Here is a 24605-nt window from a genome sequence, read left to right as displayed (position 1 = left end):
AAATAGTATTGTCCATTTTCACGAGGAAACCAATGTCCAGCAGAAGTGTTAATGTATTTATTACAAATTCCAAGTCACTACATGATATGACTGACACTAAATGAGAGCCCAACATGAGGCCTAAACTGAAGGAAGGAGAAAACCCAGTGGGCTGGAGCATCAAAGAAAGCTTCCTGAAGAGGAAACAGGCAAGAAGGAATTCTCTAGATGGAAGGCAGGGCAGTCGTTAACAAGCACCATGATGGGTTTTCCTCCTTCTCCATCTCCCACTCTGCAAACCCTCATTCGAGCTGAAATTTCCTCCTAAATAGACCAGTCTGCTCTCAAAAGAAACCCAAACAGGGACAATATTGATCAGGGTGAACTGTTAGTTTCATGGCAGTATCATTAATTCTTAACTCGGGCAGATAGCCTATGAATATCTGTAAAGCAAGTATACTTACATTAGAGAATTTAGGGAAGAAATCTCTGGTCTAATGTGAAGTCTGTACTCATTCTAGTGGTCTTCTGCCTTTTCTCTAAGGCCCAGGTTTGACTCGGTATTGAATTCATAGTGGCCAAGTAGAAGTATTTTCAAAAACAAACCTCTAGGGTGTGGGGCCTCTATGTCTTTCCATCTACTTTAAGTCTCCATGGGACTCACCATTTGTGCAATTTCACAGCACTGTGTTCCCTCTGCTGCCATCCCAGTATGTGATGAGGGACTGCAGGAGATGCATCTGCAATGGATTACTAACATGACTTATCATGCTATGTGTCTTTCCAATGGGGCTCTAGGTGGGGTATTTCCTCCAAAATACCACTAGAAATGTTTTGCTTCCTGAAAGTGAGCCTCTTGCATTTAGGCTATAAGCTCTCATCATGTGAGTGAATTCTCCCCCTTTCACTTCTGCATCCACAAATTCAACATCAAGGACGGGGTCACAAATATTGAAAAGTTCTGACTTTCATGGTAACTCGGTTTGTGTTCTTTCTCTCACTGGACTCCATGTTCTGTTCTTTTTTTTTTTCTCTCTCTCTCTATTCTCATCCTTTATTTCTATTTTATAATGTTTTATGACAAGTGACCTTACAATTAAGTGCTTCCAATCTTTTGTGGAAATCTAGTCAAGCATTTTTGGAGTGTGTTTAAATGCCAAGGCTGTGCTCAGCAAAAGAGGACAGCCAAGAAGGCAGGAATGGATCTCCAGCAGCACAAAAGTCAGCCTCACAAGAAACAACATGGAACAAAAATCAATGCGTCTATTAGGTGGTAAATTTTATGTAGAACAAAATGTGCCTACCAAGGGGACACATTTTCTTCTAATGCAGAACAGTGAAAAGACATATTTATTCATTTTTGTCTTGTTATTTAGATACTTGGACCACGCCCAATGCTTGATTCCAATAATTCAACCCAAGGTTCTAGTACAATTATATCTCACTTTTTTTCCCAAATTATTTCTAAGTTTTCCAGTTTTTTAAAATTGGATCCTATTTTACATGATTTCACTTTGCAGCCTATCATGAATTACTTTCTCATCTTAATAAATGGGTGTTTTGCCTAGAATCCTGAAATTTCATTCCCCATACTATATGGTATTTCTCTTAGAAAACTAATCAATTTGTTTTGGTAATGAGGTCTGGTACCCAGCAATCCTGGTCACAAGGCCTTAACACTGATTTGGGGCACAGGGGTGAAGCACAATGGAAAGCATCACAATACAGCAGCATCGTCTCCGTTTGCTATCCCCCCTCAGATAAACTGCTTAATTTAGATCTAAAACCCACATCTGGAATAGACGGAGATGATGGAGTAAGAATGTCTGTCAAGCTGAGGTTGATGATCAACACTGTCTTGGGAGAAATGATGAAACTAGCAGGGAAATTTAACTTGAATAGGAGAATTTGAGAGGAGAAATCCAAGGAGCGGCAATAGATATGTCACAAGAGGAACGAGGAACAGTAGCTCCATCTACGGATAAAGGACTTTCTAACCCACGAGTGTCTCAGAACCGCATCAGCCTATGAATTGCTGCTCCTCAGAATTTGCACTGGCTCTTGTTTTGCCTTTTTTTATTTCCTGCAACGTGTCCCAGCTCAACAGTCTATTCATTTCCTCTCTACAGCTGCTTTCAAAGGTAATGGGTCTCCCATCAATGAACATGAACATACGCAAACAAAAGTGGGGCAAGCACTGGGTAGTTACGCAGCTGATAAAATCGGAGTCTTTCCTGAATGTCTCTCAAGTTCAATGTGAAAATCTGAGTGTCAAGAGAAGAGTCTCAAAGCCCTGTCCAGTGTCCTCCGCCTTTGGTGAGGGTGGAGACCTTGCCCCTCTTCCTGCCATTCTGCAGTGTCCTCCATCTTTGGTGAGGGTGGAGACCTTGCCCCTCTTCCTGCCATTCTGCCTTCCTACCTTTTGTATGTACACTCCTCTCCCCGGCCTCCCGCCCCCATTCCAACGCATTCCTCACACGAGGTGGAACAGATGCTGGGGTAATGTTGGCTAAAAATAAAAGCAAGAGGGGAAAGGGAAAAAACATTTTACAATAAATATCTCAGCAAAAAAATTTTATATCCTGAATGGATCTAGCAGCAAAAGAGCAGCTGCTGTCTCTTTAGCGGTTCTTCCTCCTCCCACTTTTATAATCTGATTAATATGCCAATCAGAATTTTGTAATCAGAAGCAGGGGACATTTAACCCCGTGAAGCATGTAAAATGTATCTTCTCCAAATATAGACGGAAGTATTCAATGAATTGGTCTCTTTGCTCTTTTTTCCCCCCAATTACACTGAGAATGTAGCCTGTATAGGGAGACCAGAATCCTTTCCATCTGCCAGTCCTTCAAGCATTGAAGTACCAGGTTGGTATCCTCATCCACTCTGTGAGGCCAGACAGTGATATCACAGGGACCTCCACTGTTTTCAGAACAGGGGTACCCACTGGAAGTGTCAAAGGACCCTCATACTGCCTTGCTTTCCACAGCTATTGAAATCAGAAAATAAGACATGGAGAAAGCTAGCCAAAGTAATGACTGATCATGAATGACAGAGATAATCGTTAAAGTGTTTCTAAGTATTCACTTAACAAATAAGGACAAAATACTATTTGAGTACAAGACTGTGCCTGGAAAAAAAAAATGAAGAGATCAACAAGACAGCTACTTTCCAGAAGCTTCTAATCCAGAAAAACGGAACAGGATTCAGGTAGCCACATGAGACACAGTGGAAAGTGATAAAGGCACCCCAGATAAAATGAGGGGGATCCCAGAGCTTGAATATAATATCCCTGTATTGTTAGTAAGGGGGGGCACTCATTGAGGAGGGAGAGGGCAGATTTTGGAAGAAAAGGCTACCAGGTCAGATTGGAAAGGGAATATGATTGGGGTAGGTGAAGACAGGAGGAAGACAGTAGGGAATGGGAAAACAAAGGCGAGGACAAAAGAAGACAAGTTCAACAGCAGAAGTAATGGTGTGGAAACACACAGCATGGGCTGTCACGGTGATCAGCTAAGCCAATATAACTGAAGTCTAAGGCGTAGAAGAAGGGAGGAAGAGAAGAAGGCTGGGTTAAAGACTAGCATAGACCCTAAGCATTCACTTTAGATCCCATAATGGAATGCTAAGCCCTAGTGAGAATTTCACCTTGTGACTCTATCCTAATTAAAGTTGTTCCTTTCCAAAGTATACAAAACCCAGTCGTTCTACAGTACATGATGCTATGTAGGTGCAGAAATAACCAGCCTCATTCAAAGGTCTGTAACGTGGGATGTATATAGTTCAGCAAACAAAGTATTATGTACACCCGATGGATATATGGGTACATCAAGCACATTTGGGCAAATGTTCATGATTATTGAATCTAGATGATGAGCATGTGTGAGTTATTACACTAGTTGTTCAGCTCGTAATTATGCCAAAGGTTTGGAGGGCTGGTGGGATGGCTCAGCAGGTAAAGGTGCTTGCTGTGCAAACCTGGAAACCTGAGTTTGCTCCTCTGAATCCACATAAAGATGGAAGGAGAGAACAGGCTTTGTGAAGTTGTCCTCTGACCTCCACACACCTAATGCTGCACGCAACACACGCATCCACACACATGCATACAAAACAATCTATGGGTAATCACACATGCACACACAAAATAACACCACTTTTAGTTTTTAAAAGGCTGAAAAATAAAAATATAAATAAATCCTGAGCTGTAAGCCCAAGAATGACTGATGACCTCATCGCAAGCAATATCCAGCTGTATTCTCACAAGCCTTAACTGTGCGTGTGAGCCAGCCTTTCTCTTCACTGTGTGTAGATAGGGCCTTGCTGCATCCTTAGTCACATCCTTGTGATGCGACCTCGAAGCTAGTAGGCAACAATACAACTGTGTGGGAGAAGAAAAACAGCAGAGAGCTTTGCCATTTGCTTGTTTACACAAGTTTTAGGTGCTTTCTCTTTTTTAAAAATTACTTTATTAGCATCCCAAATGTTGTACTCTTCCTGTCCTCCCTCACAGACTTCTTTTCCCCATGACCCCTCTTCTTCGCCTCTGAGAAGGTGCCCCTTCCTGGTATCTCCACACCCAGGGGCATTAAGTATCTACAAGGAATAGGGGTATCCTCTCCCCCTGATGCTAGACAAGGAAGTTCTCTGCTATATGTGCAGCAGGGGGCCACAAACCAGACCTTGCATGCTCTTTGGTTGGTGGCTTATTCTCTGGGAGTTTCCAGGGGTCCAGGTTAGTTGACACTGTTGATCTTCCCATGGGGTCACCATCACCTTCAGCTCCTTCAATCCTTCCCCCAACTCTTCCATACGGGTCCCCAACCTCCATCCAATGCTTGGCTGTATCTGCATCTGTCTCAGTCAGCTGTTGGTAGAGCCTCTTAGAGGACAGCCATGCTAAGCTCCTGCCTGAAAGCACAACATAGCTTTAGCAATAGTGTCAGGAACTGGTGCCCACCCATGGGATGGATCCCAAGTTAGGCCTGTCATGGGTCAACCATTCCTTTAGTCTCTGCTCCATTTTTGTCCCCGCATTTCTTTTAGTCTGGGGCAATTTTGGGTGGAAAGTTTTGTAGGTGTGTTGTTCCCCTCCCTCCACTGGGGCCCTGTCTGACTACTGAAGGTGGTCTCTTCAGGTTCCATATTCCTAGTGTTGGGCATTTCTGCTAAGGTCACCCACATTGAACCCTGGGAGTTTCCCTCATCCTAGTTCTCTGGGACTTCTTAGAGGTTCCCCAACCCCCACCCCTGGCAGCTGTATATTTCTATTTATTTCCCTGGCCCTCTGGGCTTCTTTCCTACCGCCCTACCCCATACCTGATCCTGCCCCTCTTTTCCCCTCTCACTCCCCTCTCCCATCCAGGTCCAACCCCCTATTTTAGGTGCTTTCCATGGAGGAAAAAAAAATCAAATCCATGGAGTTACGAATCATCTTGTTTGGTAAAGTGCAATTGGCACGAGCCAGCTCTCCTTTAGCTTCTGTGGAAAATGATATTTTCTGTGGTAAGACAGAGCCCAAAGTTTTTATTTTAGAACCTCAAAGAAAGAGAAAATGTTGGCTTTGTAAAGGGTATGCCAACCAGAAAGAATGGCCTTGACTCTAAATCTACTCTTTCAGTCTGCTGGCATGGAAGGACAGAACCCAGCCACATGCCCTTCGTGCTGCTTAACGGAACTCCGCTAGAGATACAGAAAGTGGTGAGTCCTGGGTGACAGAAAGCTCAGCTCTGATCCCTAGGCTTCTCAATAGGCTTGTGACTAACAGAATGAACCCTAGCTTGTCTGTCTTAGTTTCCCTGTCTGTGAAATGGGAATAGTAAAATCAATGTTTAGAAGCATTTGATGAAACTTTGCACAAAGGAAACAGTAATTGTATACCAGCTTTTGTTATTTCATCTTATGAGAATTAAGAGGGATTCATTTACTCTACAGATGGCTTTTCATATCCACACGCTTCATGTAATGTGACTTCAACGAACATCAGATGGAATATATGTGTGTGGGGGGGGTAGGAAAATATTATCTATATTAAATACTGACATGTATAGTACAAATCTTTTTTCTTGTTATTATACTTTAAACTATACAGTACAACAATTTATATGCCATGCCCATTCAATTACATGTTTTCTGTAGAGATGACTTATGTATAAGAAATTATGCATAGATTATGTGTAGATTGTTTATACCATTTCATAAAAGTATTTGAAAGCATCTTGCAGATGTGTGGGTCTCTGGTAAGGCAAGGGTCTTAAAACTAATCCTGTGTGACTATGGAGAAACAGCTGTACTACTTGACTGACCTGAGGACCTTATTTGGATATCACATCACCCCACTTTTGTTCATTTTTATGACCCAGGATCCAATTCTGGATCCTACATTGCATTAAGTTTTCATGGTCCTCAGGCTCCTCCAATCTGGGCCATCTCTTCTCTCTTTGTCTTCCATAACCTTGACATTTTTAAAGAGGACTGGCAGAATATCCTTCCATTTCATTTCTTTCCGTGTTTTTTGATGAATACATCAGGGTTTTATATTTTGGGCAAGAATTTTACAGAAATGCTACTGTGCCCTTTTCTGTGCATCAATCAGGAGGAACACAGATTCAGTGTGTCTCACTACTGGAGATGCTAATTTTTATTACTGGGTTATGGTGGTGTTAACCAATTTTCTCTATTTTGAAAGCTACTGTGATTTTTCTCCCCTCGGTAATTAAGAAGTATCGTATAGTGAAATTCTTTGAGATTATGCAAATATTCTGTTTTTAATCACACTTTTGATAACTGCTTTTAACATCTATCAACAATTCTTCCACAATTATTAAGTGTTGTTTGCCTAATCTATTTCCAGCATACTAATTTATTAACAGAAATTTTACTCTAAGAAAGAGTTGACCCTCTCTGTTTATTTATTCAATTATCATTGTGCATATGACTAGTGGGAATGTGTTTTTATTCTGCAGATTATGTTTCAGTTTTTGTTATTCTTACAGTTGTTGCTTTGAGCACCTACCTTTTGGTTGCTGGATTTAGTTCACGTTGCTGTCTGGGTCTGCTCTGAGGACTAGATTATGGTTAGTTCAAATGTTAGCCTTAAGGGAGCATTGGGCATATACGCTCCATACTCTTGCAGTTTTTCTATAAAATAAATGAAGTGTTTTTAAAGGTTAAAAAGTAGCAGAGAGGAACATGAAGAGAGCTCCCAGGATACAGGGAGTGATCTCTCCTGTATCCTGGCACAGGATATGTAGATTGTTCCACAGTGGAGTTGCATCAGGTTACCAGCCTGAGATTTGCATACTCTGTGTGTATGTTCTGCTGTAGTAAAATGTCTTTCAGGGGAAGCAAAAAGTCATTGCAGATATTGTTTGGGGAGAATTTGGCTTTGAAATATGGAGAACAGGAAATAACATGCAGGAATTTCTGTTAAAGGAGCTGCCAAATCTAAACCATCCTCACAGGAAAAATGCTGATCCAGGAGGAGCTTAGCTAAGACATCCTACCCCAGTGTCCTCAGAGGCCTGCTTCACTGGGTCTTATGTCATCTTCTGAGTCCCCTGAATTTCCTAAAGCAAAGACATGTTGGCTCCTTCCAATTGATCATTTCTTTGAACCCAAACTGAAATACTAGCAATCAAGTCTCAGAATTCCTGCTGCTAGTTGCTGATACTCCATCTCTGCTGAAACTAAGCAGTTAGTCTTCACTGTGCTCTGTCATCCTCAGAATGCTCACAACTCCTCTAGGCATTAATGTTACCTATCAATCATTTGGTCATCCCCACTTCCTCCATCCTGCCAGAGCTCTTTGCATGTCTTCAGTAGAACACACATTATACTGTTCCCAAGGATTATGAATCTCCCAAAAGAAAACATTGGTCTTTCATATTCATGTTCCCAGTACTGTACCAGGGTCTTTATAGAAACTAACTTGATCATGATGAGGAATTGATAGATGATCTTTTATTTTCTAATACTGAAAGTATTATACTTCCCTTTTGTGTCATATTCAACTGATTTGAAGCAAGTTGCCAAGAGTGTCCAATATTTTAAAAAGCAGTGAGGACACAAAGGCATGATACTAAGAAGAAAGAATCATTAGGACAATGTCTGATGATGCTTATAATTAAGAAATCTGAATTAATAAAGTATAGATACCTGTAAAATTCTTTTAAGCTGTTGAAGAAATGGATCAGAGGATATAAGTTTGATCCCTGTAACCCACATAAAAACGCATGCCTTAGGGGACTAATATCTAATATATATAAAGAACTCAAGAAGGTGGACTCCATAAAATCAAATAACCCCATTAAAAATGGGGCTCAGAACTGAACAAAGAATTCTCACCTGAGGAATACCGAATGGCTGAGAAGCACCTGAAAAAATGTTCAACATCCTTAATCATCAGGGAAATGCAAATCAAAACAACCTTGAGATTCCACCTCACACCAGTCAGAATGGCTAAGATCAAAAATTCAGGTGACAGCAGATGCTGGCGAGGATGCGGAGAAAGAGGAACACTCCTCCATTGTTGGTGGGATTGCAAGCTTGTACAACCACTCTGGAAATCAGTCTGGCGGTTCCTTAGAAAATTGGACATAGTACTACCGGAGGATCCAGCAATACCTCTCCTGGGCATATATCCAGAAGATGTCCCAACCTGTAAGAAGGACACATGCTCCACTATGTTCATAGCAGCCTTATTTATAATAGCCAGAAGCTGGAAAGAACCCAGATGCCCTTCAACAGAGGAATGGATACAGGAAATGTGGTACATTTACACAATGGAGTACTACTCAGCTATTAAAAAATGAATTTATGAAATTCCTAGGCAAATGGATAGACCTGGAGGGCATCATCCTGAGTGAGGTAACCCAATCACAAAGGAACTCTCACAATATGTACTCACTGATAAGTGGATATTAGCCCAGAAACTTAGGATACCCAAGATATAAGATACAATTTGCTAAACACATTAAACTCAAGAGAACGAAGACCAAAGTGTGGACACTTTGCCCCTTCTTAGAATAGGGAACAAAACACCCATGGAAGGAGTTACAGAGACAAAATTTGGAAGTGTGACGAAAGGATGGACCATCTAGTGATTGCCATATCCAGAGATCCATCCCATGATCAGCTTCCAAACGCTGACACCATTGCATACACTAGCAAGATTTTGCTGAAAGGACCCAGATATAGCTGTCTCTTGTGAAACTATGTCAGGGCCTAGCAAACACAGAAGTGGATGATCACAGTCAGCTATGGAATGGATCACAGGGCCCCCAATGGATGAGCTAGAGAAAGCACCCAAGGAACTAAAGGGAACTGCAACCCTATAGGTAGAACAACAATATGAACTAACCAGTACCCTGGAGCTCTTGTCTCTAGCTGCCTATGTATCAAAAGATGGCCTAATAGGCCATCACTTGAAAGAGAGGCCCATTGGACTTGCAAACTTTATATGCCCCAGTACAGGGGAACGCCAGGGCCAAAAAGGGGGAGTGGGTGGGTAGGGGAGTGGGGGGCTATGGGGGACTTTTGGTATAGCATTGGAAATGTAAATGAGCTAAATACCTAATAAAATAAAATGGGAAAAAAAAGAAAATATTGAGGACAATTTTAACTATTCCAAACATAAAGAAAACAAAACAAAACAAAACACACGCCTTACTGTGAACTCCCATCATCCTAACATTGGGAAGGAGCAACAGGAGTGTCCTGGGAAATCATTGGTCGACTACCCTGGCCAATTTGTGAATACAGGTACAGTGAAAGACTCTGCCTCAAAACATAAGGTGGAAAGCTCTTGGGGAAGACACTTAACAACAGCCTAGGTCTCCAAACAGACACACAGGCAAGCATGCCTAAACATTCACATGCATGAATGCACACATACATGGAAACACGCAAGCACATCAACGATCCTTTGTAGACACTGTCTTTGCTTGTTTGTGTTGCCCCTTCAGTGCACTTAACGGTGGATTGTGCTACAGAGGTAGATGTGCGTTGGTGATTCAAGATTGTGTGAAACCCTTTCTTGTATAACATCATCTCTTAGAAGCAAATGTTTCACATATTAATTATTAAGAATATCATCTACAAAAATAATAGTATAATAAATTATAACTAAACCTCAGAATTCATTCTTTTAAGTTTATCTATCTATTCTTCCCCACATGCCTGATACATACTCACAGCTAAAGGTCATATTCCTTCTATCCTGTTTAAAGTACAAAGATTGTTTTTTTAAGATTTATTTTATATTAAAATATGTATATTAACATCATGAGAGGTGTGCCTGTGATGCTGGTGACCTCAGAGACCAAACAGGGCATAAGATCTCATGGAGCTGGACTTATAGGTGGCTGGAGATTAGCCACCCAGTAAGGGTGCAAGAAACTGAACTTGGATCCTCTGCAAGAGCCATGTCTTCAGTCACACAAAGGTTGTTTTTGGTCTGTTAGTTAAAAAAAAAATACATGTCTTGTATAAATACAAGAAATAAATTTTGTATGGACGGATTTATACTTTTTCCCCAAATTGTCCTTGATTGAGGATAGAAAAGAACATGAGAAACAAAAGGGATGGAAACACTTCAGGAGAGAGAATGGGTAGAATGTAGTGTCAGGGAACAGGAGGACCTGCAGGGAACAGGAGGATGTGCAGACTGGAAAGCCAGGTGGGACACAGCAGGGAATAGTCATCGTCTAGAACAGCTGTGAGCTCCCCACCCTGTAAACTGTGATGGCCTTGAAAGCACGACTTGTTTTATGATTACATTAGCACCAAACAGCAATGACTATTAATGTACAGAAAGCATAGTCATATTCTTACCTTTATTACCCAGATGAGATCACTTCTTGCTCATGAGCAGTTGGACCAGTGCTGCCATCCGTCCTTTGAATCTCCCACCCGAATCACATGGCATCTAAGAGCAGTAGCAACAAAAAAGGTGCATTGCTTCCCAAATCTTAACCCAAGGAAAGTAGCATCAGTTCTGCTCATCTTTCAGAATTAGTCACAGGATAGGAAGCTGGCAGGGAAGTAGGTGTTGATTGTGCAGAAAGGAGCACACAGATAGTAGATGAATACTAATTCATTTGATCCTCAGAACATCACTGGGGTCAGGTAGTTTCAACATGCCAACATCATGTATTAATGGGCTATCTTATGCTGACTACTTTTCTGTGTTCTGTATTATTTTTCTTATATACTCTTTGGTATGAATTACTTTCTTTCTGCTTCACTTATCTCTACCCTTCAAAAAATCAAGATGCAGGACAACTCTATAGTTTTTGTTATTTCTACATAATCTCACATGGCCATTGTACTAGATTCCACTCTTGTGAACCCAAGGAAAACTTACTATGGATATAAATCTCTATTAATTTATTTGTGAGTATGAAAATGAATTCATAACCCAAAGCCCTCAATCTGTGTGAGAAACAAAATTATCCAAGGTTCCAAAGAGATGGAAAGTTTTTTTTTTCATGAAAAACATTAAAACATTTTTCTGACCATCAATTACAATGACACAGACTTCAATTATTCAAAAGGAACTTTTATTTCTGGAATCAAAGACTTGAATCTTTCTTTACAAGGTAAAAGTGTTGAACCATCTACTATGTTCAGTGTCCTACATGATTTCTTCTGGTCTTAGTAGAATTTAAAGGTCCTGAGACAAATTGGTGCCTATGTTTCAGAATATGAAGGCTCTTGAAATCTATTTTCCAGTAAGGCCACTTAAAACCACAGATCAGATCACCTCAGCTCCTGCTCAACAAAAACATCTTTTGAATTTTTTGAGAGATACTTTTAGTCAAGGGTCCAACCATTGTTCTTTAATTTTCTTCCTTAACAACAATTTATTTTATTTTTTAAACACTGAACCGATAAAATATGTCAAGAAAAAAAAGTATGTTTTTTTTTTCTAAAATTTAAGGGTCTGATTCAAGATGACCCGTATCTGTTTGTTCCGATATCTACCTATTCTTCCAGCTTCAATATATGAAGCTAAAAATTAAGCATGAAGCATAGCTTTGAGTCAAAATATGTAAGAGCTGCTGTATTAGTCAGGGTGTATAACATGAAAATATATACATATATATACATGATATATACACATATGTGGGATTTATTAGAATGACTTATAGCATTGTTTCTCAACAAGTGGCTTGTGACTCCTTTGGCGGTTGAATGACCCTTTCACAGGGTCCTCATATCAGATATCATGCATATCAAATATTTACATTATGATTCATAATAATAATAAAATTATAGTTATGAAGTAGCAATGAAAATAATTTTGTGGTTGGGGATCACCACAACATGAGGAACTGTATTTAAAAAGCTTTCAGCATTGGGAAGGTTGAGAACTGCTGATTCAGATACAGGCAGTGGTCCAGCTGGTTTAACAACAGCTGATTATGAATGGAAGGTCCCAGAACCCAGTAGTTGTTCAGTGCTTGAGGCTGGATGTCCCAGCTGGTCTGCAGTATAGGCCAGAACCCCCTGAAGAAGTAGATTCTAAAGCCAGTGAAGGAATAGGCTGGCTAACAAGGAGAGGGCAAATAGGCTATGAAAGCAACTTCCTTTTTCATGACTTTTATGTAGACTTCCAGCAGAAGGTGTGGTTCCAGATTAGAGGTAGGTCTTCCCACCTCAAAGATCTGAATTAGAAGTGGATTTTCCTACTTTAAATGATTAAAAAAAAATCCCTCAAAGGAGTGCACTGAAAATGTTGGGTTTTAGTAAATTCCAGATGTAATCAAGTTGACATCCAAGAATATCTATGACAGAAGTCCAGAAAACCTGGCACAAGTTAAAAATGAACATTTTCTGACACTACTGCTTTCTTCCTTGCAAGTAGGAGGACCTTTTTAAAGCTGCACTGTTCTGTAGTAACCTGGAAGGAAAAGTTGGTATTGATTGGAAAACTATTCCTTACCCCAACCCCCAACCCCTTGGGTTACAAGTACTCTTTATTTTCCATTTTTCCTTGCAAATAAATGTAGCTGAATTCTATTCTACAGATCATGAAAGAAATGCTGGAAAGGGTTTGCAGTGACAGCATGAGAAAATCCTTCATGCATGGTCCTCAACACCCTTTCTCTCCCAGCTTGATGAAAATTAATGCATTATTTGTAAAATGTTTGTTGACATTGATAGAGATGAAGATCAAAACCACTTGAAGAAAAACACTTGCTTGTTAGAAACCCATGTAAATTTTGGAGAGGGGAGTAGTTATGTTATGCTAGTTAGAAATAAAGGCATTGTCTGTTGTAGCAATTGATGTTGTTTTTGCTGTACAAGAACATGAAACCAAAGCCTAAGTTTAGAGGAATTTTAACCCAGCAACATGGTTGCTTTGTCAAGGGATAACATCCAAAGATATGGTACAGGAGGAATGCAGACATGTCCTGGATGGCACTATGATCTGGATGGAATATAGACATTCCCTTAGTACACACCTTTAATTCCTAACAATAAAGATCAAGTTAGTATGGAGAAGGAAGCAGCCATATTTGAAAGTGACATCTAATTAAGGGCCAGACAAAGTGATGAATCAGAGAAATTTTTGACAGAATGAGTCAGAGATAGTCAAGAGCAGTGAGAGAGTAAAAAAAAAAGGGTAGTGTGGTATGTGCTGGGTGGTATCTATATATATGCCAGTTTTACTCAGGCAGTTTTATAGACTGGTTACAGAGAGAATAAGCTAGACATGAAGTGAAGACAAAACAAGCCAGAGAATGAGAAGGAGCCAGAAGATTAGAACATAATGCCAAAGTTAGTATGAGGCCAGGAAGAGCAAATCAGTCAGAAGTCAAGAGAAGCTGGATTAAAACAGTCAGCTTGGAAGATTAAATTGTTCAAAGGTGAGAAGCTTACAGGCCTAGGCCGAAGGATTGTTGGAACACAGAGGAAAATACTCTGGACTCAGCCTAAGCTGTGTATTCTTCAGCTTGGATATAGATTTCATCTCATCACTTCATCTGAGGAAAGAAAAGTGACATTTACACCTAAGAATGGAAAGTCAGCATAAGAATGATGCAAGGGAAAGGATGCAATGGACTTGAGTCTTTAAAGGCATTTCTGCAATCCTATACCAAATCACAAAAAGCTACCTCAGCTCTACTTTTTCTATTCTAACACAATTTCATCTGAAAAGCTTGTTACTTGAATCCTAATTGATAAACAAGTACCTGAATAAAAGGAAATATTAACCAAGATCTTGGTGTGTCTGATTCGGGCCAATTTCATCCTCATATCAACTATTTTCTACATATCATGAACTCCTATTTCAAACAGAACTAAAAATCAATTCTCTGATATGCCATAGAACCTCACACTTCTTTGATAGTGCACATGCTCATTCTTCTACTGGGATTGTTCTTCACCCCCTCTCCACTGAAGTCCTTTGTAAAGATAAAAGAAGCTCAAATAGTTTCTTAAATGAACTTGCTTCTTCAAATGTTTCATGGAACTTGGAAGAAATTCTAATGTGGTGTTCATACATCTGATTGCATGCTATTCCACCAGTCTGCCTCATTGGACTACAAATATCCTACAGAAAGAAACTAGAATTCTTCTACTTGCCCTATCTGCTGTTATCCCTAGTATGCAGAAGATACGTGTTATATACATACCAAATTGGATAGAATCTTCAAATGATAAGTTGTAGTTTTCTTTTCAGATTTGAAAAAACTTCCTAAGACTTGCCTGTCTATCCCCTTTGTTTCACAAATGAAGAAAATTGATTCTCTGAGATCTGTAAGAATTTAGTGTCCAAATCTAATGTATAACATAAGCCTTCTGAGCACTGAGCACTAAGATTTTTTTTTCAATTTCTCAGTTTCTAGGCTGAAGCTATTTTTTTTAGTTTGACCACTTTATTCAACTCTGGTGTCACAACCTTTCCCCAGATATAGCTTGAACAGTCATAGAAATATTTTCCATAAATCCTAGTGTGAGTACCAGGAGGAACAGAAAAATGTCAGAAAGTGAGAAGAATCTTCCATTGCTTGGAAATCAATCAGCCATAGGATTCTACTGAAATCTGTCAAGCTTTGTCTTGCCAAAGATCTTCGGATTGGCAATACATACCCTCTCACAGTGGTACAGATGCTACCTTTGACCTTCAGCCAGAATGACTAGGGCCTGATACTTCATCACATTGGCCATTCAAACTCCTGTCCTACATACAATTAATGATAAGTGTTCTTAGACTGTCAATGACTGTTCTATACCAGACGGAAAAGAATGTACCTTGACATAGAAGTGCATGAGTAAGCTATATTATGGCCAAAGAATCTTGATAATCGATCCATCCCAGCACATCCCTGAAACACTAAGCTCAGGGGTGGCTATTCTTTTACCTCTTTGACTGCTCTGACCCTAAGCTTCAGCCAGTTAATCCCATCTGAGATGAGGCAAAAAGAATGGCATTATTGTCTCCTGCAAAGCCTTTGACTGTATCTCCAACAAAAATGTATTGGCCTTCTATTATATGAAAATGTCATTAAAGATATTATACTAAGCAAGACAGAGAAGTCTATGTTCTTCTTTTAGAAAGATAGATGTTCCAGAAAATCAAATAACCCCATTAAAAAATGGGGCTCAGAGCTAAACAAAGAATCCTCACCTGAGGAATACCAAATGGCTGAGAAGCACCTGAAAATATGTTCAGCATCCTTACTCATCAGGGAAATGCAAATCAAAACAACCCTGAGATTCCACCTCACACCAGTCAGAATGGCTAAGATCAAAAATTCAGGTGACAGCAGATGCTGGNGAGGATGNGGAGAAAGAGGAACNCTCCTCCATTGTTGGTGGGATTGCAAGCTTGTACAACCACTCTGGAAATCAGTCTGGTGGTTCCTCAGAAAATTGGACATAATCTTACCAGAGGATCCAGCAATACCTCTCCTGCGCATATATCCAGAAGATGTTTCAACTGGTAATAAGGACACATGCTCCACTATGTTCATAGCAGCCTTATTTATAATAGCCAGAAGCTGGAAAGAACCCAGATGTCCCTCAACAGATGAATGGATACATAAAATGTGGTACATTTACACAATGGAGTACTACTCAGCTATTAAAAGGAATGAATTTATGAAATTCCTAGGCAAATGGATGGATCTGGAGGGCATCATCCTGAGTGAGGTAACATATTCACAAAGGAACTCACACAATATGTACTCACTGATAAGAGGATATTAGCCCAAAAACTTAGGATACCCAAGATATAAGATACAATTTGTTAAACGCATGAAACTCAAGAAGAATGAAGACCAAAGTGTGGACACTGTGCTCCTTCTTGGAATTGGGAACAAAACACCCATGGAAAGAGTTACAGAGATAAAGTTTGGAGCTGTGAAGAAAGGATGGACCATCTAGAGACTGCCATATCCAGGGATCCATCCCATAATCAGCTTCCAAATGCTGACACCATTGCATACACTAGCAAGATTTTGCTGAAAGGACCCANATATAGCTGTCTCTTGTGAGACAATGACGGGGCCTAGCAAACACAGAAGTGGATGCTCACAGTCAGCTATTGGATGGATCACAGGGCCCCCAATGGAGGAGCTAGAGAAAGTACCCAAGGAGCTAAAGGGAACTGCAACCCCATAGNTGGANCATTATTATGAACTAACCAGTACCCCAGAGCTCTTGNCTCTAGCTGCATTTGTATCAAAAGATGGCCTAGTNNGCCATCACTGGAAAGAGAGGCCCATTGGACTTGCCAACTTTATATGCCTCAGTACAGGGGAATGCCAGGGCCAAGGGGTGGGGGTGGGTGGGTGGGGGACTTGGGGGGGAGTGTATTGGGGACTTTTTGGATAGCGTTGGAAATGTAATTGAAGAAAATACCTAATTAAAAAAAAAGATACATATCTTAGTTAATGTTCTATTCTTGTGAGAAAACACAGTGACAAATGCAACTCATACAGGAAACATTTGATTGGGGGCTTCCTTGCAGTTCCATGGAGTTCGTCCATATGGCAAAAAACACGATGGCAGGCAGTAGGCATGGTGTGGAGGTTTGAATAAGCTTGGTCAGGGGAGTGGCACTAGTAGGAAGTGTAACTCTGTTGGAGTAGGTGTGTCACTCCTCCTAGCTACCTGGAAGACAGTCTACTCCTTGGCTTACTTTGGATGAAGATGTAGAACTCTCAGACACTCCTGTGCCATAGCTGCCTGGATACTGCCATGCTTCCTCCCTTGATGAAACTGGACTGAACCTCTGAACCTGTAAGCCAGCCCTAATTAAATGTTGTCCTTTATAGTAATTGCCTTGGTCATGGTTCACAGTAGTAAAACTCTAAGACAGAAGTTGGTACCAGGAACTGGGATAATGCTGTGATAAGCCTGACCATGCTTTTATTTGGAGGAATGTGGATTTGGGGACTTAGGAAAGCAGTGGAATGCTTTAAGTGGGGTTTAATAGGCCATCCTAGTAGGGATATGGAAGACATTGTTTCTGAGGGTGATTTGAACTGTGAAACCTTGCCCAAGAGGTTTCAGTGGAGAATTTTAGTATCTGGTCCAAAGACTGTTTTTGTGGTATTTGGATGAAGAATGTAGCTGCTTTTTGCCCTTGTCTGAAGAGTCTACCTGAGGCTAAGGTAAAGAGACATATTAATTGCATTGACAAAGGAAGTCTCAGAAAAGCCCAGCCCAGACTTTATTCTCTGGTTTAGCCTGATGAAGAGTATTTTGATCAAGCACGGCAAGTTTAGAAAAGAAATGTACAAAATTATGGTTCAAAAGATAGAGGAGCACCAAGAAGTAAAATGAACTGAATCCTGTGTTCAAGGATATAGCAGCTTAAGGGAGTGGTGACCTTGGGGCCCGATCCCACCAGCTAAGCTTATTGTTTATGTGTTTGTAGTTGAAGGGAATAGTTATATCACATTAGGCATGACTTCCTGGTTGTTGTTTTCATTTGGACTTTTTTTTTTCTTTTCCAGAGCTGAGGACCGAACCCAGGGTCTTGCGCTTGCTAGGCAAGCGCTCTACCACTGAGCTAAATCCCCAACAACTTGGACTTTTAACCTGGAATAAACTACAATCCAGAAATGGAGGACACAAGCTTTTGATCCAAATTTTGAGCAGTGGTTACCAAGAAAAGCTTAAATCGAGGCATGGTGACACATGCCCTTAATCTCAGATTCAGGAGACAGAGCATGCAGACACCTAAGTTCAAGGTCAGTCTACAGAGCAAGTTCCAGGACAGCTAAGCTTAGGCATAGAGTAAGTGGAAAACAGAAAGCTGATGATAATGTAATAGGTAAGGGGGACCATGTTCCAGCTCCAGTAAGCAGCAGAACTTGGAAGTTTAAGCCATGTTGCTCTGGCTTTAGAGTCAAGAGTAGAAGGGGCAACTTGGATAATTGATGCTGGTTAGCTGGAGCTAAGAAGTTATCGGTGATTAAGAAGAGATCAGCATCACTGAGGTGAACCTTCTGGGGTGTGTTTTCTGAGAGCACAAGGAAGCTGTGTTCCAGACCTAGCCAAGGTTATACCTCATGTGGTAGCTGAACTTGGTAATTAAGAATCATCCAGGTGCTACTGGTTTTAAAGGCATGAATGGGTCCATGGAGCGCAGCTGAGGCTTGGCACTATGAGGGGCTAAGAAAAGCCATTGGTGAAGATGCAGCCTCACTTGTAGTTGATGGTCCAGTACTGAAGTGGTCAAGCAAAAAAGCTGAGTAAAACCCTAACTAAGACCCATGATGATGGAGAAGTACCTCTGGGAATGGCATGGGCTTTTGAAACCTCAAAGCCTAACCCCAGTGACATACCTCCAACAAGGTCACAACTCCTAATGCTTCACAAACAATTACATCAAGTGGGGTCAAGCACACATGCACCTATAGGGGCCATTCTCATTCAAACCACCACTACAGTATATTTGTTACTTTTCTCATTGCTGTAACAAAATATCTAACCAAAAATACAACTGAAGGAGAAAAGGATGCAATCTGACATACAACTTAAGAATGGATACAGCTCATGGAGCATACCGGCGGCAGGGGTATAGAACTGTTGACACATTTGTCTGCCATCAGGAAGCAAGGAAAACTCAGTGCTCTTGGCCAACTGGACTTCTATTTTTTTCTCTTCTTATTTAGTTTGGCTCCCTATTCCATAGAATGGTGCTCTCCACATACAGGATATATCTCTGGTCCTTAGCTAAAGCTCTCAGGAAACACCGTGTCAGATGAACCCAGAAGTGTATCTTCAAGGTGATTACAAATCCAGTGACACATGGGAGTCATCAGAAACATTGGGAGCAGAGAATCATTAAAAATAATAGCTATTTAGAAGATTCACTGTGCCCTTCATATAAAAATTAGACTCTATAGGAAAAGAAGAATAAATAACCCAGACCTGAGGACTGAGTTTTCTCTCTACACCTGCATGGCCACTCAACATTAGATCCCAAGTAATTCAGTTACCTAGTCAACTAAACTCAATCTGATACTATCCTCTTGGAGACAATGTCAGATCTGGACTTGGTCACATAAGGCTGCCCCACTACTGATGACAACATCAAACCCCAGATTATGACATGTGCTTCAGCTATAAATTCTTCCCTTGACTCCCTCCATTGGTTTGGTTAACTTACTAGAACTCAGCAAAACACTTTTTCTGTATGTACCCATTTGTTATAAAGGATTATATACAAAAAAGTATGGAAAGGATATATTACAAACAATAGAGATAAACACCCAGATGGATAATATGTACAGGGATAGGTGTGAGGAAAGATGCATAGAACTTCTGTGCCCTGTCCATCTGGAAGCCCTTCAACCATACTTTTGATGTAATGTTGGTTTGGTTTAATGTTGTATGCTTTTCTATTAATGGGGCTGGGGACTAAGCATGAGGTCTCACACATGCAGATAAGAGCTCTAAGACTAGGTTATATCCCCAGCACTGTCCCCCACACCAGAGTTTTATAGAGACTTCATTTATAGGCAGAATCACTTAGATCATTGGCCATTGATAATCAACCTCTCTCTTTTCCCCAGATTTGGGAAATATGGTTAAAAGTCCCAAATCTCAAATAACACAGGAGTGGGGTATTCCTGTGACAACCTGACCATGTTTTGGGAAGGACTGTGGAAGAACTTTGGAACTTTGGGCTAGAAGATCCGTTTGGTATTAAGAGCTCTGCCAGATGTTGTGTAGGAGCTTGAAAGATAATGTTGAGAACAGTGGAGAAAATGGAGGCCTGGCTTGTGAAATTTCAAAGGGAAAATTAAAGACTTTTCGGGGCCATTGCTATTTTGGATTGTGAAGATTCTCTGGTTCTGGTTAGCTGGGNCTGAAGAATCAGCTGTGATTAACAAGATACCAGAACTACTAAAGTGAAAACTTTTCCTTACTGGGACTATTGATGCTGGTTAGCTGGAGCTAAGAAATTAGCGGTGATTAAGAAGAGACCAGCATCATTGAAGTGACATCTTCTAGGAAGTGTTTTTTGAGAGCACAGAGGCTGTGTTCCACAATAACCAAGGTTGTACCTCATGCTACAGTGGGATTTGGTAATGTGTAAGAGTCACCCAGGTGGTACTGGTTTTAAAGGCATGAAGGGGTCATGCAGAACAGCTGAGGCTCAGCACTATGAAAGGCCATGGAAGGTCATTGGTGAAGGTGCAGCCTCAGTTGCAATTGATGGTCCAGGACTGAAGGGGTCATGCAAAGGATTTGAGGCTTACCACCATGAAGAGAGCCTATGAGAGGCTATTGTTAAAGCCAAGTTACAGTGGAAGACAGCAGTGTTTTGGAGATGCCAGTACCATGAGATGACTACCAAGAACAGCAACAGCAGTGGAGTGCAGGCAGCTGGAGCCTAGAAGACAACATGTGTGCTACAAAGAGCATGGTTGGAGAAGTGACCCAAGCCCTCGGAGGAGCCCAGAAGATCATGAGTTAGATCCCAGACATTGGATGGTTGGAGATTGATTGTTTGCTTTTGATTGTGACTGTGCCCTGATATGTTTCCCTCTTGAAGGAAGTTTTTTAGTGAAGTCCACAGTTAAGAGACTTTGAATTTTAAAGTACTTTGTATTTTAAAAGATAATGGATATTTTAAAGGGATTGAACTTTTAATATGTAGAGACTGTGGGACTTTTAAAGTTATTTAGATCTTGGGGATGAATAAGAAACTAAGGGTTAAGGGTTACTAGTGATGTGTTTGTGTGTCTAGTTGACAAGTGGTCAATTGTACTGGCTAGTTTTGTGTCAACTTGACACAGGCTGGAGTTATCACAGAGAAAGGAGCTTCAGTTGGGGAAATGCCTCCACGAGATCCAGCTGTAAGGCATTTTCTTAATTAGTGATTAAGGGGGGAGGTCCCCTTGTGGGTGGTGCCATCTCTGGGCTGGCAGTCTTGGATTCTATAAGAGATCAAGCTGAGCAAGCCAGGGGAAGCAAGCCAGTAAAGAACATCCCTCTATGGCCTCTGTATCAGCTCCTGTTTCCTGACCTGCTTGAGTTCCATTCCTGACATCCTTTGGTGATCAACAGCAATGTAGAAAGTGTAAGCTGAATAAACCCTTTCCACCCCAACTGCTTCTTGGTCATGATGTTTGTGCAGGTATAGAAACCCTGACTAAGGCAATTTCCCTACCAGTGAACCTCCATTTGAAGCTATCCAGGAGTCCACTAGGAGTCACCTCATTAGAAGAAAAGATGACCCCACTGCCCAGGAAATTCCAAGGGATTTAAGAATTCTGTGTCAGACCAGAAACCCAGTAACCCAGGAAATTTTCTTGAAGTCATATATATAAAAAAAAAAACCGAGAACACAAAGATCAAATATTTAAAACAATAAATGTTTTACTGCAATGTTAAGGGAAGCTATAAAAGCCGCCAACTGAAAATTATGAATGTTTAGTGGCAATATGTGATCAGATATGAAGTACAATAGCTCAAGTAGACTATGTGTAAGGTATGATATAGATACAAGAATCCAAGAACAGTCTTCATAGCTCTGTGATCAATGATATGATGGTAATGCCTACTGATATTGGTAAGAGTGAGAAAGGAGCATGTTGCGATGTAAGAGAAAAGAAACACACAAGTTCAGTATTTAGTGTGTTATTCTGGAATAATTCCTTGGATTCCTCATTGGAGAGGTTGAAGTCATAAAATGCACTAGTCTGCATCTCATAGGACAGACTGACCTCAGAGAGATAAGCTTAGTGCTGAACATGTAACACATGTACACCCATGTATTTTCCATGAATTTTCATTGTATTCACTCATACAGATCTTCCTTTTCAATGTTTTGTTCTATTTTGGCTGGTAATGATGCTCATTCTTCTCTATAATTTATTCTTCTATAAAATTCATTTGTATGTCGAGCCTTTTGAGTCTTTCCCCTAGTCACTGACTTTTTCCTGTGTTCATCCTTCTCAGGGAGTGTTTATAGTAGACATGGTGTATGGCTGCTTCACATATACCTGATCAGATGACAACCACTACAATGGAGAATTCCATTCACAGTCCAACTTTTCTTGAAATGACAGCTGCTCACTTCCGTTCCACATCTTGAGATGTGAAAGAGTGAATGCTCTCAGGGACATCCCTCAGGGACTGGAAAACTGCACATAAATTCATCAGCCTAGTGGCCTTATGCAGCTGAGTGTCCAAAAGAGTTCCAGAGTCTAGATCCTCTCAGGAGGTCCCGGCTGCCCACAGCAGTAGATTCACCCATGCCTACTTACGTCACTCATTGCGTGCTTCTATGTGCCTCTCCATATTTTCTTACTTTCTAGAATCTTTTCTAAAACACACTGCCAGCACTTGTCTTTGTCTCTGTTTCTGTTTTTGTCAACATTTAATTGGGGGTAATGGTTAAAGAGAATATTTTAATAGATTCTTGTATGTAGTGATCCAGACTATTTGGTTCAGCTTCTTGAACCTTCAGCTTGAGCAAGCTCTCTTTACATTCAAATACTGACATCTTTAGCTAAAAAAATATAAGTTCTTGCTCCATGATATGTTGCATTTTGTGCCCATTTTCATCTCCCTCTCTTATTCACATACTTAGATATTCCTCCACGTCTTTCACCATGTTTGTGCCCTAATTATTCAACCTGACCCAGTTCTTTTCTCTATTTTTAGGACCCATCAAACTTAAAGGCTAAGATATCCTGATGCAGATGACAGGAACCATTACAGCATCGGGATAGCTGCCCCTCCTGAAGCTCTTAGGAAGCCTCTCTGTTCTCACTTCTACATGCCCTCCTCCAATTAGGCGAGAAGGGGTGTGTCTATGCTTTTCATTTCTTATTTATCATTTGTAGATGAGGCATATAATTACACTCCTAACAGCTAACATCAGATTTGATCCAGGGTTCGAAATTCCCCCAAACTAGCCCCTTTCTTGCTGTCCTCAATTCTTGCCTCATTTCTTCCTCCGACTCAGCACAGGGAAGCCTCATTGGTTCTATCTAGGGAACTTCACAGAACATAAAGAGTCCTTTAAGAGCCATTGAAAGATATAAGTCCCCACTTGACTCAGAAAAAAAAAGCAAAACACTTTTTGCTTTGTTATGTTTTTGAGACAGGATCCCAACATTTAACTCTAGGTGATGTAGAACATGTTATGAATCAAGTTGGCCTTGAACTCACAGAGGTCCACCTGCCTCTGCCTCCTGAGTGCTGGGATTAAAGGCATAGGTCACCACTTCCATCAAAAACAACAAGAGCAATATTTGTTTAGAATCAAGGGAGAGAGACAGCAATGCTGTGTCCAGCATCCCCATCTCTTATTTACTGATGGAAAGTGTTTAGAGTGAGATCATTCCCCTACATACCCAGGGTTGGGAGAGAGAAGGAGAATTTTAAGCATTGGAGAAAAGGAAAAAGAGAACTTAGTGATGTCATTTAATTCTTAAAGTATTTCAGTAACATTTTATTGATAAAATAGAAGTGATACTGAGAATTTTGTATGCAGAGAGGTCCTTGTAGGATCTACTTCATATAGGAAGTGACTCTTCAATCATAGATAGCACAAGACAGAAGAAAAGTAACATTGCAGTTGCTGTTGAAACTACTTCAGCAACTTTCCCTTGTCAGAAGGAGTGAGATGCAAAGAAACCAAAACAGCTTAGGTACCCAAGAGAATCATGAGCTAGCCAAGCCAATGGGAATAGAGAATTTGTCCACACAAAAGAGATGGGTCCCAAGAAGAGAACTCGGACATTTTCAAGGTTGTGTGTACATTGAAAGTCCCAGAACACATAAAAGATTAAAGGTTTGAAAAAAAAGTTACTCCCAAGATTCTCATGATGATAATGAATGACTAAGTATTTGATTACGGGGTAAAGGAGTAAGTTTGAATGAACTTCTGTTTTCTGTAATCTAAAAGTCTATCATTTAGAATTAACATTGCATATATATATATATATATATATATATATATATATGAGCAATATGTCTATTAAACTTCTTCAATAGTTTTTTTAATTTTAATATTTTTTTATTACGTATTTTCCTCAATTACATTTCCAATGCTATCCCAAAAGTTCCCCATAACCCCCCCCCCACTTCCCTACCCACCCATTCCCATTCTTTTGGCCCTGGCATTCCCCTGTATTGGGGCA

Source organism: Mus caroli, chromosome 4, assembly GCF_900094665.2.
Source record: "Mus caroli chromosome 4, CAROLI_EIJ_v1.1, whole genome shotgun sequence".
Classification (NCBI taxonomy): domain Eukaryota; kingdom Metazoa; phylum Chordata; class Mammalia; order Rodentia; family Muridae; genus Mus; species Mus caroli.
This window is presented reverse-complemented; position numbering follows the sequence as displayed.